The 16149-nt window shown below is 47.1% G+C and overlaps 2 protein-coding genes across 5 annotated transcripts in view; both read right to left on the bottom strand.

Annotated features, from left to right (window-relative positions):
- The window catches only part of LOC134853411 (serine/arginine repetitive matrix protein 1-like), a 458950-nt gene extending 445294 nt beyond the window's left edge, over positions 1-13656 (bottom strand). For 3 of the 4 annotated variants that reach the window (XM_063869406.1, XM_063869407.1, XM_063869408.1), the window contains exon 1: positions 13636-13655. The gene's annotated coding sequence lies outside the window, so the exon portion shown is untranslated. Of the gene's footprint in view, positions 1-13635 lie in introns of all 4 variants that reach the window. The other variant, XM_063869409.1, reaches the window with a different exon arrangement.
- LOC134853413 (Golgi-associated PDZ and coiled-coil motif-containing protein-like) overlaps positions 1-13656 on the bottom strand; it is a 340830-nt gene extending 327174 nt beyond the window's left edge. The window contains exon 1 of the mRNA XM_063869411.1: positions 13637-13656. The gene's annotated coding sequence lies outside the window, so the exon portion shown is untranslated. The remainder of the gene's footprint in view (positions 1-13636) is intronic.
- Positions 13657-16149: the final 2493 nt, after the last annotated feature.

The following is a 16149-nucleotide window of genomic DNA, read 5'->3' as shown; positions in this document are numbered from 1 at the left end:
AATTTGGACCGACATGGGTTTCGAGAGGTCGGATCTCATACCGACAAACATCAGGTTGGCAGCTGCCAATCAGGGAGCGATCTATGTGACTGGACGAACCCCGATCATTTCACTGCAGCTCGGAGGAAGACGTCTTTGGAGAATTTGGACGAATCCGATCAGTTCATCTTAGGAAGGGACTTCGTGCGCAACTCTGATGTCACGATCGATCTCAATGACGGGTTGATTAGGATCAAGGATCCTGAGAGAAAGTATGAAAAGAAACCCCTTAATAAGATCTTAATTAACCAGGCCAAGGCCAATTTTTCTGGATCGAAAAGTTAGATTAGAACCAAACCAAGCCGTAGTAGCGACGTTTAGGATGAGGAACTTGAATGAACTCAGCGATGACAGACAGGTGTGTCTGGTACCAAATCCAAACAGTAAAAGCTCGGCTATTTTAGGAAGAAGATTCTCACTCACTCAGAGCGGACTGTGTGTGAGTGTGTTGTTGAACACAGAAGCAACAACAGTGACAATACAGAGGGGAAAGAAGCTTGGCTATGCTTTGCCTCTGAACACAGAGTTTCAGAGTGTGGAGAACTTGAAAAAGTTTGATGTAACTAAATGTCCCTTGCATGCAAACCAAGATGAAATCTTTTAGGAAATTGTTTTCAATGAAGTCGGAAACAGATGATGGGTTGTCTAGTTGTTCCAATTTTCCCGAGAGGCCGACGGAAAAAGAGTCAGCAGCGAATAGACCGGTCCTACCTGAGTTAGAACATTTGAAGGGTAAAATATCAGACAAGGAACTAGATTCGCTCAGGGCGGTGCTAAGTCGGAACGCAGACGTTTTTTCGAAACATAAGGCCGACATAAGTTGCTGTAATTTTGTAGAACACGAGATTGAGATAGAAGAGGGCTCGGTACCTCATAGGGAAGGGGCGAGGAGAATAACCCCTCACAAGTCAGAAGCGTGCAGGAACGAAATCGAGATTTTAATGGAGTATGACATGATCGAGCCGTCGAAGTCGCCGTGGGCTTGTGGCGTGGTCATGGCGAAAAAGAAAGGGGGCAACTCAGGTTTTGTTGTGATTTCGGTTATCTGAACGCAGTGACTATAAAGGACGCATACCCGATTCCACGCATCGATGAGAGCCTATCCAAGCTGGGAGACGCGAAGTTCTTCACGACGTTAGATTTGGGCTCTGCGTTCTGGCAAGTGCCACTGCGAAAGCAAGATCGAGAAAAAACTGGCTTCGCGTGCGAGCTGGGATTGTTCCAGTGGAAGAGGATGCCGCTCGGATTGTGCAACGCGACTGCCACATTCCAGTGACTGATGGCCCAGGCACTCACGAGCGTCACTAAGAAAAACGGGAATCTCATCATGTATTATGTCGATGATGTCGTGATTGCAACACCAACTATAGAAGACCACATAGAGAGGTTGGATGAGGTGTTTTCTTGCATGAAGCAGGCGGGTCTGAAATGTAAACCCTCTAAGTGTGAAATCCTCAGAGATTCCATAAAGTATTAGGGATTATGTTTTTATGTGATAAGTGTAAAAGTGTGATGTTTATGTGTTATGTTATTGTTATGATATGTTTTATGTTTTGTGTCTTAAAAGACCTAGAATACTCCAGGTAATCAAGGTGACAGCGCTCATTTGTGCTACCCTGACAAAGATACAGGTGGACGATCCACCTTGCTGCTAAATTTTTAAATTTGAATTGAGAAGAGAATTTCAATGAAGGAGTTTTAAAGATTTGAATGATGTTTGATCTAAAAATGAAGGTTTTAAGTCGCGACTTGTTTCTTAGATCTTGATTGATCAGAAATTGTTTATTGAATTCATTGAATCAAACGAACCGGAAGAAACTACACGACACAAGAATCAACACGATAAGAAATGGGTGACACGAATGAACTAATGGAATTCCTCTCAGCGAGTCTAGGAGCGTCTCTAGACGAGATCTATCAGCGGCTGATCGATTGTGACTTTACACGAGAAGACCCGGGGCTGGCGATGTTTTTGGTCGCGCTCCTCAATGCGTTAGGACGAGAGGGTCGAGGGAATTGCCCTACAGAAATGGTGTTGATGTTGGCCTTCGGTGAGTCCGGGACCGCCGAGAGAGGTCGAAACCGACTGATGAGATGGCGGCGTGGAGAAATGTCTGGCCACGACCTGGCTCGTGAGCCAGGACTAGGTGAACAGAGGGACCACCGGCTAGGTGAGATGCCCTTGCCGATCCAACCAACGCAGCCGCTCATTGGAGCGAAAAGACAACGTGATGGGCCAGGCCCGTCACATTCAGTCGACTCTCCAACAGCTGCTCCTCCTCCGAAGAGAGTGAGGGTGAGCGAAATAGAGATCCAGACGTCGGAGAAGATTGAGACGTTTGAGAAGAAAAGAGAGATCAGAGCGAGCTGTGTGCCAAACTCCAGGAGTATAGGGCGATAGCTCGAGAAAGAGACGAATGGAAAAAGAAGCACGAAGATCTGCAGGTGGCCTACAAGGAGGATGAAATAAAGCAACTGAAGGAGCTGTATATGGCAAAGGTGAGCCAAGTGTCACAGGAAGTTCTGGCGACGATGAAGTCCTCGGAGGGATCCAGCGACACACGCCCCAAGACAAGAGTACAGGAGCTGTGTACATCGAGAGGGCCCGAGGAATGGGTGACACGAATGAACTAATGGAATTCCTCTCAGCGAGTCTAGGAGCGTCTCTAGACGAGATTTATCAGCGGCTGATCGATTGTGACTTTACACGAGAAGACCCGGGGCTGGCGATGTTTGTGGTCGCGCTCCTCAATGCGTTAGGACGAGAGGGTCGAGGGAATTGCCCTACAGAAGTGGTGTTGATGTTGGCCTTCGGTGAGTCCGGGACCGCCGAGAGAGGTCGAAACCGACTGATGAGATGGCGGCGTGAAGAAATGTCTGGCCACGACCTGGCTCGTGAGCCAGGACTAGGTGAACAGAGGGACCACCGGCTAGGTGAGATGCCCTTGCCGATCCAACAAGCGCAGCCGCTCATTGGAGCGAAAAGACAACGTGATGGGCCAGGCCCGTCACATTCAGTCGACTCTCCAACAGCTGCTCCTCCTCCGAAGAGAGTGAGGGTGAGCGAAATAGAGATCCAGACGTCGGAGAAGATTGAGACGTTTGAGAAGAAAAGAGAGATCAGAGCGAGCTGTGTGCCAAACTCCAGGAGTATAGGGCGATAGCTCGAGAAAGAGACGAATGGAAAAAGAAGTACGAAGATCTGCAGGTGGCCTACAAGGAGGATGAAATAAAGCAACTGAAGGAGCTGTATATGGCAAAGGTGAGCCAAGTTTCACAGGAAGTTCTGGCGACGATGAAGTCCTCGGAGGGATCCAGCGACACACGCCCCAAGACAAGAGTATAGGAGCTGTGTACATCGAGAGGGCCCGAGGCTCCTCAGCAGACACAACAGTCTGCTCCCAGTCAGAGGAACACGATACCAGACCCTTCTGACACCTATTCGCTCCCCAGTTCCAAGAATCATTTAATCAAGTGGCCAGAGCAACAATGGATGAGATTAACAGAACCACTGGGCGGACATTGGGTAGGATCGTTCCTTCCCAACGTCGTGATCATTCATCCAATAGTTCGGAGCGAGCACCCCGCACGGTAGCGTCCTCGGGGACTGCGCATGGCGGAACTTTTCAAAAGTCCCGCGTGGTAGACATTAGGAAGAATCTGATGGCACGTCACCAGTTCACGCAAGGGGCCGCGGAGCCTGCCTAAATGACATGAGCTGGAACCCCGCTACGAGCGACCAGGTAATTCCCCCAGGGAGTCGCCACTTGATCATAGGAGACAGTTTGGTGAGGGATCTGAATGAGATCTTCGTCTATGGTCAGACTACCACTCTGTCCTTTGGAGGAGCCTTAGTGGCTCAGGTCATCAAGATGATGGAATTCCAAAGCGAAGATCAGCTGGATACGCTGGTAATAATGCTGGGATCCAACGACGTCTCGAGAGCACCAGTGACTCCGGAGAGCAAGTGGGAGCCTCTATTGGTCTGCCTCCTGAACGAACTAAAGGAGAAGTGTAGGCCCCGGCTTGTGGTGCTATGCACGATACCACAGAACCCGATGGTGGGCACCACAGTGGCAGATTTTATGAATGGCAAAGTGACACGACGGAACGAAATGATCCGCAGTCTGGTGAGAAACAACCCTGGCGAGCTGCGACTTCTGGATCTCGAGAACATGTTGCGCATGACTGATCACATCGCGCTCACCCGAGATGGGATACATTTCAACACCCAACAAGGGAGACACTGGATCAATGACGTATTTCAGACACAGTTGAGGGAAGTGGAGCAGGAGTCGAGGGCGACCAGTTTTCTGGCTTGGACCAGTTTGACCGGAGGAAATAGAATAAGGGCAAGCGTGCCCGAATCCCTAGTCAACCGCCTAGGGCCCTTGGCAACGGAGACGGCTACAGCTGAAAACATCGCTCCGAGCTCAAACGTAGGAGCAAGGCTAGGGACTGCTGCTCCTCCCAGAACACAACCGCTTGAAAGCCGACTCGGGAAATCAGTTGATCAGAACAGGAATAACTCCCAGACCGTGTCTAGGAGGAACGACCCGCCCGCTACGGCAAACCCTGCTTCAGCAGCAGGACCGTGGACGAGCGCCGTGCCAGCTGATCGAGTTAAACCAGGCAGCGTGCTGCTTTGGAACCGACCAGACCCTAGTCATTGGGGACAGTACAAGACGGACATGTCAACGAAGTTGAACATGAATACCTTGACGTGTCGGGAGGACGCAATGAGAATGATCGGCGGAGAAAGTCCCACAGTGTCGCGACTATATCGGATACCGGGCGTGGATTGGCTGCTAGCAAAGGAGGAGCAGTTCAGCTCCACGACTACGCTGCGGCACGACTACTCTGAATACCCGGTCTCTTACGGACGTCCGCCAGAGAGCCAGGGAACTGACGCCACCTGCTCGTAAGGGCTAGTTTCAGACGGATAGCAAGCCTAATAACAAGCATCACAAGAAGTACAGGCAGTTTGCTAAACCACCTGGTCAGACGCCCGGCGAATATTCAAGAGACTACCCCCGAGTGACCACGGTGAATGGAGATGACAGGAGATACGGGGAACTGAAGGCCCCATTCGATGACGGGCTGTTTGCCGCCTATGATCCCTTGGGCATGAAAGTTGCCAAGTACCTGATTGTGGCCAGTTCGGATTATCTCTATACGCCCCGTTCTCTCTTTTGGCCCGACGTGATTTTCTTGACGGCGCCTAAATTGGACTGGGGACAGTCAATACGCATGATGATAAGTGTGCGAAGGGTGGTCAGCATGGAGCCGCAGGTGATAGTGGTTGCAGGCTCGAATGATCATCTGCAAAGCAGGGGCTTGTTGTCACGTCTGACGGATGAGTCGATCCCGAGCAACGAGGTCATAGGGTAGGCGATAATGACATTGCTCTCGGCGATGGCTGAGGTAGAAACAGCAGCAAAACAACGTTTCACCCAAAATGTAGTGAAGGTGGTCTTTGTGTTGTCGCCAGGGTACGCTGCATTGCCAGAACCCCTTCAGTTTGTGTACACGATGGTCCCAACGATAGCAGAGGGACGGTTCAACTTAATAATTCCTGCCCCGAACAGAGTGGTAGACCCCAACAATTATTACCCATCCCGATCTGAGCTTCCTGCCGTTTGGGCTAATATTTCCAATGCCATACAGGGACTCAAAAATTGTCGCACAACTCTGTTGGTGTTAGATGAGGTTCTGGGGTTGGAGCTGTCCAACTTCGCCAGATTGCTGAAGTTAAGACCAGGGGTAGATGACGATCATCTGTTAGTACAACAGGTGGCTGACGATCTCTGGTTCAGACAGATGGATCACGCAGAGAATGAGCAGGGAAGGAAAGTCAGAAAAAACATGACATCAGCGGAAGAAGATCTCATGGCAATGGCTTGCGCACGAAGCTGCACAACAACTTATGGTTGTACTTGTCACCAAGACTGTGCACCTTTGGAGAGGACGCGTTCGAGCATGCGCCGGCAGCGATCAAAGAGATACACGCAAATCTGAAGAACTTGTTTGATGTCCGGGAGTTAGCTGGGGGTATGATGTTGAAATTGATGCAGGATGTAAACACGATGTCGTTGGACAAGTTCCAAGCTGACGTACTGGCAACGAGGGCACAATATGAACAATCAGATGCCATCTTGGGTGGAATGGGGGTGGGATGGACGCCATCCTTCCTGTCGACGTGCTATCCAAGGGCATCTCGGAACCTGATCGCGAGCTTCGTCAAGGATATCAGGAAGCTGTCGATTGGCCTGATATTAGCCATGTACGTGACATTTGGTCATGAGAATTTCGTGAAGGGGCCGGCGAACCTCTTCACCCAAGCGTTGGCAGATTTGAGACTGGATAGACTCCTGACTCTGATTGCCATGACCTACGGTCGACTGGGTGATTTGCTTGTGCTGTTGCGCTACCCTGAACAACTCCAGGGAACAAGTCGTGAGTTCAACGCGCAGTTAGAAACCGCCTCGCTCAGGAAGATGAAAGAATGGAGGACTCTCCTGCTCCAATATCTCTTGCAACAGAACAGGAGTGTCACGGGAGAAGATAAGATGGCGACGGATGCGGGTGAATGTAAGCAGTATTGTGGCATGCCCTTGCTGACAGATTTGGCTGTCATGATGCGGATCGATCCGTTGGCTCTGATTCACGGACTGCGGTAATTCGTCACGGTGGTGTATGGACCGGTGATGTCTTTCGTGTTTCTGGAGGTGCAAGTCAAGGCATACAGGAATTCTGTGTTGTATGTCAACCTGGTCTCAGTCGTGGATTGTTCCGTGCTGAATTGAGTAGAGCAGAGGGAGCTGAGAGGGCTGGCCAGCGACGATAGGCTGTTCGGAAGAATAGCGGAGCCAGGTTGGGTGTTGATGGATTTCAACAACAACTCCAAGTGCCGAATGGGCCGCGAAGACCTTTCCCACATCCAGTTTAACCCAAACCTTTGGAATCTCAGACCAGTAGTGAAAGATTCAGGAGCGGCAATGAGAGTTCCACTCTTGCCAGAAGCCTACGCACACGCAAAAGAGAACCAGCAAGCGTGGCTTTCCGGGTCCAGGCCGCTGCCAGACCAACGCCCTCGATACCCACCGATAAGGAGGATGTTGTTGGGAGTCACATCTCCCGTCATTGCCCCTCGCATCGGAGCAGCTCGTGATGCAGAGAGGAGAATGCCGAAGTGGAGTGAAGGGATGGAGCCGCGCTTCATCAGTTGGAACGTTGCAGCCGCGCACACGTTTGACTTCACATTTCCTGATGCTTGGAGCAGGAAAAAGATCAAAGCACCACCTTCCAGGAGACCAGAGGTCTCGGCTGAGATGTGGAACGAGGTTTATGCTCCCACAGATGACTTATCAAAACTGAAGTGGTCAGGAGAAGTGAAAGTAGTGATGCTGGAAGTGGCAAAGGAGTGCAGAGGAGGCTCATATATAACGATAGAGGACCTAGCACCACATGGCGAGGAATCTGTAGAATTCCTGGTGAATGATGAGTTGTTTTATCATGCAGGAGACCTGACCGTACCGGCGCGGCCGGACTCGGGCATAGACACACGACAAGGCCCTTCAAGACCTAAGCCGAAACCTGATGCGAATGACGATGAATTGATGGATCAGGACGATGACGACATCGGGGGAAAGACAGAAAAGCCGGGTGAGACGGATATAGGAGCGTTGGAGAGAGACTTGCTAGAATACCGGTTCGGTGAGGACGACGATGGGGAAGTCGATGGGAGTATATTGCTGATGACGCCATCGTCTTCCATGTCCCCTACAAAGGAGGCGTCGGCCGACTTATCCCCGATGGACCCAATAAGTCAGGCGAAAGAGTACCGAAATAGGGATCCACAAAGATTGCTCCATGAGTCACCGAGAAGGAGAAAAATTGAAGAGTCAATGAGGGTATCCTTCCTGAGTACGCTACCGGGAGAGGAATGGGAGAGATACCAAAGTGAACTAGAAAGCAAGACAGGGGCAACCTGGAGCCGATTGAACTTCATGGAAAGGTCATGGGACGTGATACGACGATATGGGACGCAGTCCATAATGAAGGTGGGATTGAACCAACCCATTATGCGTGAGGTCCTGGAGAAAATAATGAACTCCATGGAGTCTGATGTTCTGACCGAGTCAGTTACAGAGGACAGTGCCGATGATCAGCAGGTCACGAAGAAATTACCCGCTAGACGAGCCAGAAAGTGGCTGAACCGGCTGAAAGGGAAGACAGGAAGTCGAGCCGTGAACCAGAGAGTGGTGAAGTCAAAAGCCAGCGCAGTGGTGGCCTCTTTGACGAACGCAGGTCGTTCAGGAGAGAGCGGGCAAGGAGATGGTGCGACGCTGACCGGGGGAGAAAAAGAGAACCCGATACCCCCTATGCTCTTGGCAGGTCTGACCACGACAGCCACGAAATCAAAGAAGACTGCACGAACCCTAGCAGACACTAAGCTAGAGATGTAGATTATCAGTCAGTGTGGATCTGGAGGACTTGAAGATTACAGGCCCTCGCGAACCAACATGGCCAAGATGAAACTGGAGGGACAACTCGAGGTGGTCGAGTACAGTCGAGTCACTGTGCCGGAATCGGTCCACATGGGAGACCCAGCAGGGGTTATGTGGAGATGTTGAAGGCGAGGAACTCCGCGAGAGGGCACCTGATGGCTTGGAGCGAGAAGCGAGCCATGCAAGAATATCTGAAAGGGCTTACGGAGAATTCTAGCTTAAATCGGAAAGAATACGGCACGGTAATGTCCTCGGAGGCGAACGAAATCGGGCTGGAAAAACTGCTGGAAATCTCTTGGAGGGCGGCCCTCCAAAGATACTTCGACGAGACGATGCATGCACCTACGACGGTGGCAGAGTACCTGGCTCATCCATGCTCGAGAACTGACCTGCAAGTACGGTTGGCTTGGTGCTTGATGGGCATCAAGAAGGCGGAATATGAAGCCAGTAATGATTTGAAATCAAAGGAACAGGAGCTGGAGTTGATGGAAGCCCTACGAGCGTTGATTTAAAAAGACGATTCCGCGATAGCCTGGGCTAAGCGTAAGGATGCTCTTTGCTTTGTAAGGTTCGTTGTGGATCGTATCCCCACTCCTGTTTTGGGAGAATGCATAAAGATCATTCGGCAAAAGGGAGTTGATTGCGAAAGAAACTTCCTTAGGGCACTCCTGGAACTATATCAGGATATGCCGTTGATTGTACCAAATAGGGAGTCGAATGACATGGAGAGCTATCGCAAGTTGGAAGAAATGAGAAGGTATTCCAACAAAGAATTGAAAGTGAGCCGGGAGTTGATTGAAACAGTCAGGGGACAAAAAGACTTTGCAACACTAGGGAAACTGAAGTCGTTCCAATATGTGTCTGGCATACCGGGGATGACGTATAATCCCTTCGTGAATGAAGAAGCCAGGGAAGCGTACTTCGACTATGAGCAAGTCATAGTGCTCAATTTCTGGGTCGAACGGATTAAGGAAACTGGAATGCTGATGGTGGAACAACCCAAGCTGGGAATTATTTTAAGAAGAACGAGTGGTCGAACCCTCGGTTCCTGAGCTGAAGAGGCAAGTGAGTTTTGATTGTGGTTCTTGGGACGGTCCCTTGAAAACCAGCCTAGTAACCATGTGGGAGCTCATGAAGCCTTCTTGGTGTCCCCATCCTAACGCCGGTTTAATCTGGGACATGACGGCGGATATCAGGTTAGACCTGGATGATGATTCGAGTCTACATGATCTGGCCATGATACACCATCTTTTGGCCATGAGGATGACGAAGCGGAAGAGCAACCCATCCACGGAACTATCCGAGGAAAGTCCATCGAGCTATTGGTTGAAGCAAGGCACCTGTTTAGCTCAACATAGTGGGATGGAAGGACATGTTTGCAATTTGGGACACTGCCTGATTACGCTGAGCGAGCAGCATCGACAACTGGCACGATTGTATGAAAGATTGAGCATGTCGGATAAGAGTGGCATGGAGTTGGTCGCGGACTGTCATGGGGTGACGGATGTAAACTTGACCACAGCCTTGGGATTTTGTAGCATGACGAGCTCGATAGAATCGCTTGAGCGCCTGGAGCGTGCCCATGAGCTAGTGACGTCCCTCAGCGTGGAAGTATTCCCTGGAGCATTGCAGACAGAGCAGAAGACTGGAGGCTGGCGAGAAGCTCTGGAAAATGAAATGAATCTGAAGGATAGTGAAGCCTATCATAAACCTACTGGTTCAAAATATCTGGTGGGTTCAAGCTCCGCACCATATTGCAATAGTAGGTATCCTACGCACATGGTGGTGATGGATGCGAGGACGCAGCAGGTGTTGATTGACCATTTTTTCTCTGTGCAAAAGTGCGTGAGGTTGGCCAGAATGTCGGAGAGGTCATATGATTTGTTTGCGAAGTTCTTTCGGGCAGTCCCGAAGAGATCTGAAGGCGAGTTGCAAGACGTAGTGGGTGAAGAGTTCCTGAGATTGAACGAAGGTAATGTGAGCGAGTTCCAGAAGCAGAAAGCGAGTGGAGCATTACCCACTGAATTCCCCACCATAGAAGAGAAAGACGATTTGCACCGAGTTATGATGGAGGTAGAACCGTTGCTGGGAGCCTCAGGGTATCGGACCCGAAGGAACATATTGAGAACCCATGGGGAGTATCCTTGCCACTGCTTGGCGCAGACGTTATGGTACCCCAAACGCGGGATTCTGATGCTAGTATGGGACGTGGAGGAGTTGTACTCTACAGGTTTACCCGATCAGAATCAAGAGGTGTCAATCGTGGTGGTTAGTGCCATGCTGGCAGTGAGGTGGTTGGATGCTAACGCGGACACAAGTGAACAGGAGATGGCCGTGCCGACTCCTGAGCAGCTGAGCAACGTGAAGATGAGCCGCGAATTGGATCTTTTCAGAACCACCTGCAAGGTTCTGAGAATACCCAAAGCCATTGAAAGAATATGGTCAAGGCAAAGGTTGATGACTTGGTTCCGTGCAGTGATGACGTCTTGGATGTATGAACGCGCGAAGCGTCACATGTCGAGGAACACGGGAGCCTATCAATCTTTCCAGCTAGATATAGGACCGGGAGCCTATAAGAGAGCATTCCTAACGCACAGAAACGCGGTCACCACGGCGGTGAAGCGAGTAGCTGGAGCGCCTTGTGTAACTGAAGATGAGAAGAAAGAGGTCTTAAGAGCTGACCTAGAACGAAATGAGAGCCTGTGCCTTCATAACAGCTTTTGCAGGAACCGGGAGCAAAAGCTGAATGTGGACCTGCTACCTTGTTGCAAACCGAGGCTGTTGGAACAGGAGAGTTCGGGTACGGCCCGCAACCCCATGGACATGTTGGAAAAAGTCCTAGAAGACAGTGAAGCTGAAGATCAGGATGGAGAAGCAATGGAATGAAGATGATGGAACGAAGAGGATAAGTGAAGACGTGAACAAGAAAGGAAGAGAAGGAGAAAAAACTTGATTGTCTTTGTGTGTTAAAACTTGAACTAATCAACCAAGTTTTGATTATTGAACTTGTTAAAATTTTTGTTTTGATCTAGTTTGGTCAGACCAAACTTTGAAAATTTTTACAATTGTTAAAATTGTTGAAAGAAAATTTTAGTTGTGCTACTTATGTATATATATAAAACATAGGTGAGTATATTTACCTATTTAAACACGACTGAAATTTTTAACCTGTGTATGACACAATTTCACTGTGTGGCGACATAGTAAGTTTGAGTAAACTCGCTCGGAAAGGGTGAGTAACTCAATAACTTTCCTAGCCACAGAGTTTCTTAGTTTTAATATCGAATAGGACCGCAAAAATAACTGATTATACTTGGTGAGTGACGTTAAATTAATTTTAACGGGTGCGTGACCGTGCCACGTCCCAACTTTTCAATCACAAAGAGCGAAAATAAGTTTTATGGCTAGATGACGTAAGTAGTCAGAAATTTTTTTTTATCTAGGACACTCCTCATGGTGCAAATTTTGTGAAAATGTTGAAAGGCAGTGAGATGTAGTACGATGCCATTTGTGACACGTAGTGAGTTGAGGTGGAGTAGATAAATTTCATTTTCTCATGCGATTTGTAAGATTGATTACAGAGAACTGGAACACTACTTGACGATAACCCGGTGTTATGCGATCAGTAGGGACATTGATGGGGACTTGTCCGTGGAGAATGTGCCATTCTGCCAGACTGGCACAGCGCGACCTTCCGGCGGGACAGAAAAAAACGACTAAAGGCCTAGGTAACGAAAAAATACTGCGAAGGAGGGTAGGAATATTCTAGAATTTTTATTTTTAAAATTTCGATCAAAGAGTGAATATTTCTCAGAAACACAAAAAAGACGGCCATTTTGACAAAAGGGAACGAAAAAACAGAACAACAACAAATATAGTGAGAAACGGTCGTACGGGAACACGAGAAAAACGGAGTCTCTTATCGTGGCAATAACACACGATAGGATCCTTAGCAGTGGAAATTAGTGAAAAAGGAAGCTTCCGTGGGGAAGGAATATTCCACGGAACCCTCCCGTGCCACAAATTGGGAGAGATAAGAACGTTATCACGAGAAGATTACGGAAGCGGAGACTTGGTCCCCCAGAGACTGCTATATACTGAAGGACTGCAGTAAACTATTTTTTTAGCTACTCTGATGCCATAGAACTTTGAAATAACACCGGTATTGTTTGATATTTTAGAGTATGAGTAGCTAGAAAAAGGAAAGGGTCAATCCATCTCCAATGGATTTAATAAAGAACTGTCACCCAAAAACATATTAAAGGTATTCGAGCCGTGTTTTTAATAGCAATCACGTAGTCTGAGGATCCGAGACTCAGCTATGTGGTTGTGTTCGCATGTAAACGAAAGCTGATCAAAAGTCGTTTGACTGATGGCCTAAAAATAAAAACTTTTTACTTAGCCTTAACAGACCAGAAAATCAACTGGCAAGGTCGAGACGGTGAAAAACGAGTAGGATTAAGGTAACTGACGCCTGCCAGTCTTTAATAGGTACTTTTTCTACGCTCCGTCGCTGTGTAGTATTTGGGCGAATGTTACACTCGAATCTCGCAAGAGTCTGTTGTTCTTTCTCTTTCTTGTGGATAATAACTTTTTTACTGGATTAATGAGGATGTCTAATGTTCTCAATCTTTTGAGTATGTCTGTGGTGTTGGTTCGTTTTGTGTATACTATTGGTGCGATCCGCTGACGCAGTCCGTGGAGAATCGAAAGCAGTAGTTCTACGGAACAAGGTTTCCAACTGTTGCTGTGGTGGGGGGCCTCAGTATTGTTTATCAAGTCGTGCCACAGAATAAGTTTTTCTTCGTTCTTCTGGATTGACTGGTAGTTCTTTTTTGTGGCAGGGTTGATGCTCAATCCTCATACTGATGTCTGGATGGGGAACATTTTTCGTTGGAAATTTCTAGGGATGCGTCGATGGCCGCACGTAAAGAGCTTGCGCCAACAAAGTGCACCATAAATCTTCACCTGCAATACCTAGAGCAGCAGGACTTTGCTATTTTTTCCGTTCAATAAAGCGATTATAGATTTAGCTCTAGGGCATATATCTGAAAATATACAGTTTGTATACGGGGAAAGGAAATCTATTTAATAAGTTTATCACAACAATTAGGCTGACTTACAGTATTTACTGCAAGGGTCCTTTTTTTGTGTCATTCTAGTTGCGGAGTGCTGAATGTGATAGTTGTCCCAGAAATCTGCTTTTAGAGAAATTTACAGCAGATCTTTATTTCCTCAATTCCTCGGGAACTACTTCGAAAATATTTAGTTAAGTTTTTTTGTCTATGCTAACCTATAGACTGCCAACTTGTTTGCCCAACTATGATTGATTTTGGATATGGTTGAATGTGATTGAAGCCAGTTAATTATGTTATTATTCTGTCTCCTACTTTAAGTTGTAGGTGATGCATATGTTTTTTGTATTTAGACCTCAATCTTTTAAGTAGACATTTGAGTAGTCAGACAGGTCATTAAGCAGACAAATTTGACAATCGAACTCCCCTGGTTACCTGCCCTAAATTCTTTCGCGCGAAAAGGTCAGAGATCATTCAAATGCTGCTCTTTCTTGATACCATATATTCAGCTATAAGCAAAAATGAAGTAGTAGACGTGATACATACCGATTTTGAGAAAACTTTTGACAAAGTAGATCACGGTATTCTGATTGATAAGCTCTACTCGCTGGGAATCAGAGGCAAAATTTTAAAACTAATTCATAACTACCTGACAAATAGAACACAGTGTGTCAAAATCAAAGACTGTCTGTCCCAATTATTCTATGTCACAAGCGGTGTTCCTCAAGGATCAATCCTCGGGCCATTGTTTTTTCTAGTCATGATTAACGGGGAAACGGACTTTATCCTCCACGGTAATTATCCTCCAGGCGATATCCTCCACCATTATCCTCCATTTCTCAAACAGGGTCTTTTTCCTCCATTTTTATCCCCCAATTTTATGAAATTGGATGTTCATGGTCAGCTGCATGAAAAAGATGGGAGCTGTGCGACCAGTGGTTCAAAAGTTATGACCCGAGCCGTAAACAAGCTCAAAATGAGGTCCAAAACTGACGAAGTTGCTTCAGTTGGCTTGAAAATTAACAAAGCTTGCTCGTAGAGCTTCCGGGATAGGCCCATTCGCTTCCTCGTGAAAAATAGGTCTTAGAACCACCTTAGATGAGCTTGCGCGACCCTTGGTTGAGCTGCAGGAGCGACAGATCGACTGGAGGATATCGCCTGGAGGATAATTACCGTGGAGGATAAAGTCCTGTACCCTGATTAACGGCCAAGTGTATGTAAACATTCCACCAGCTTTCTATACGCAGACGACGCAAAGTTCTTACGAATTGGTACAGTTAACGCAGATTTTCAGAAAGACCTAAATAACATCTTTACGTGGACTCAACAAAACCAGATTGCGTTCAATGCGTCAAAATGCACTCACCTACCGGTTAAACGTGCCACAAGTAGCGACTTTTACTTCGACTCAATTTTAATTAAGAAAGCCTCAGAGGAAAAAGACCTAGGAATAATTGTAAAATCGGATCTAGGCTGGACATCGCATATTAAACTTAGAAGAGGAAAAGCCCTCAGCACTCTATGCATGCTGAAGCGCAACCCACTGCCTCTTAATACCAAGACCAAACTTAATCTGTTCAAATCCATGGTAATTCCAGTTTTGCTATACGGCTCAGCGTGCTATCAATTGAACGTCGAAGAAATGAAACTCTTAGAAGGTGTTCAACGCAATGCATGCAAATGGATTGCAACAGATCCTAATTACAAAACGTCGCTTCAGCGTCTAGGAATACTGCCATTACCCATGTACATTCAGCTCAATAATTTACTTCTACTATTTAAAATCCTCAATAATCACTAGGACTTCAATTTTTCTGACCGTTTTCCGCCAAAAAATGACCTAGCTAATACAAGATCTCGTTTATTTGAATGTACACGCCCTGCAAAATTTGTTTGCGAAAAAAATTTCTGGTTTCATGCAAAGAGGCTGGCTAATTTGGTTCCTCAAAAAGTGGACTTTACCAACACGATAGGACTCAAAGGACGGTTGCTGCAATGGATGTGGGAGCTTTTCGAGAAAATATTCGATGACTCCAACCCCTGTAGCTGGAAAATTCTGTGCGACTGTACCCGAAACAACTGCAGAAATATGTCTAACTAACTTAAATGAAACTGTGGGGGAAACCCCTTGCGTACGCTAAATTCATATTATTATTATTATAATATAATAATTATGATAATAATAATTATTATTATAGTCAATTCTGCTTGTCTGAAAAAAGACGAAATGAATGTTATTTTGAAATATCCAATACGTGGTAGAAAAAAAACTTTTTTCCAACAGTCATGTAATTTTTCCAGCGAAATAGTTCATATTCAATTGATAATGGACAACGTTATGAATTGGTCGGCGTTTGATATGTTGGTTTCTGCTTAGAAAAAGTCGCCTTAGAAAAGTCAATTAAAAGTCTTTGAAAATTATGTCTGCTCATTGACCTGTCTGCTAACGCAACCATTGATTAGTGACTTCTACGTAAACTTGTCTTAATAAGAAGACAACGTGTTCTAGAAGAAGAAGAAAGAAC

The sequence above is a fragment of the Symsagittifera roscoffensis genome, chromosome 8, assembly GCF_963678635.1.
Source record: "Symsagittifera roscoffensis chromosome 8, txSymRosc1.1, whole genome shotgun sequence".
Taxonomy (NCBI): Eukaryota; Metazoa; Xenacoelomorpha; order Acoela; family Convolutidae; genus Symsagittifera; species Symsagittifera roscoffensis.
This window is presented reverse-complemented; position numbering and strand designations above follow the sequence as displayed.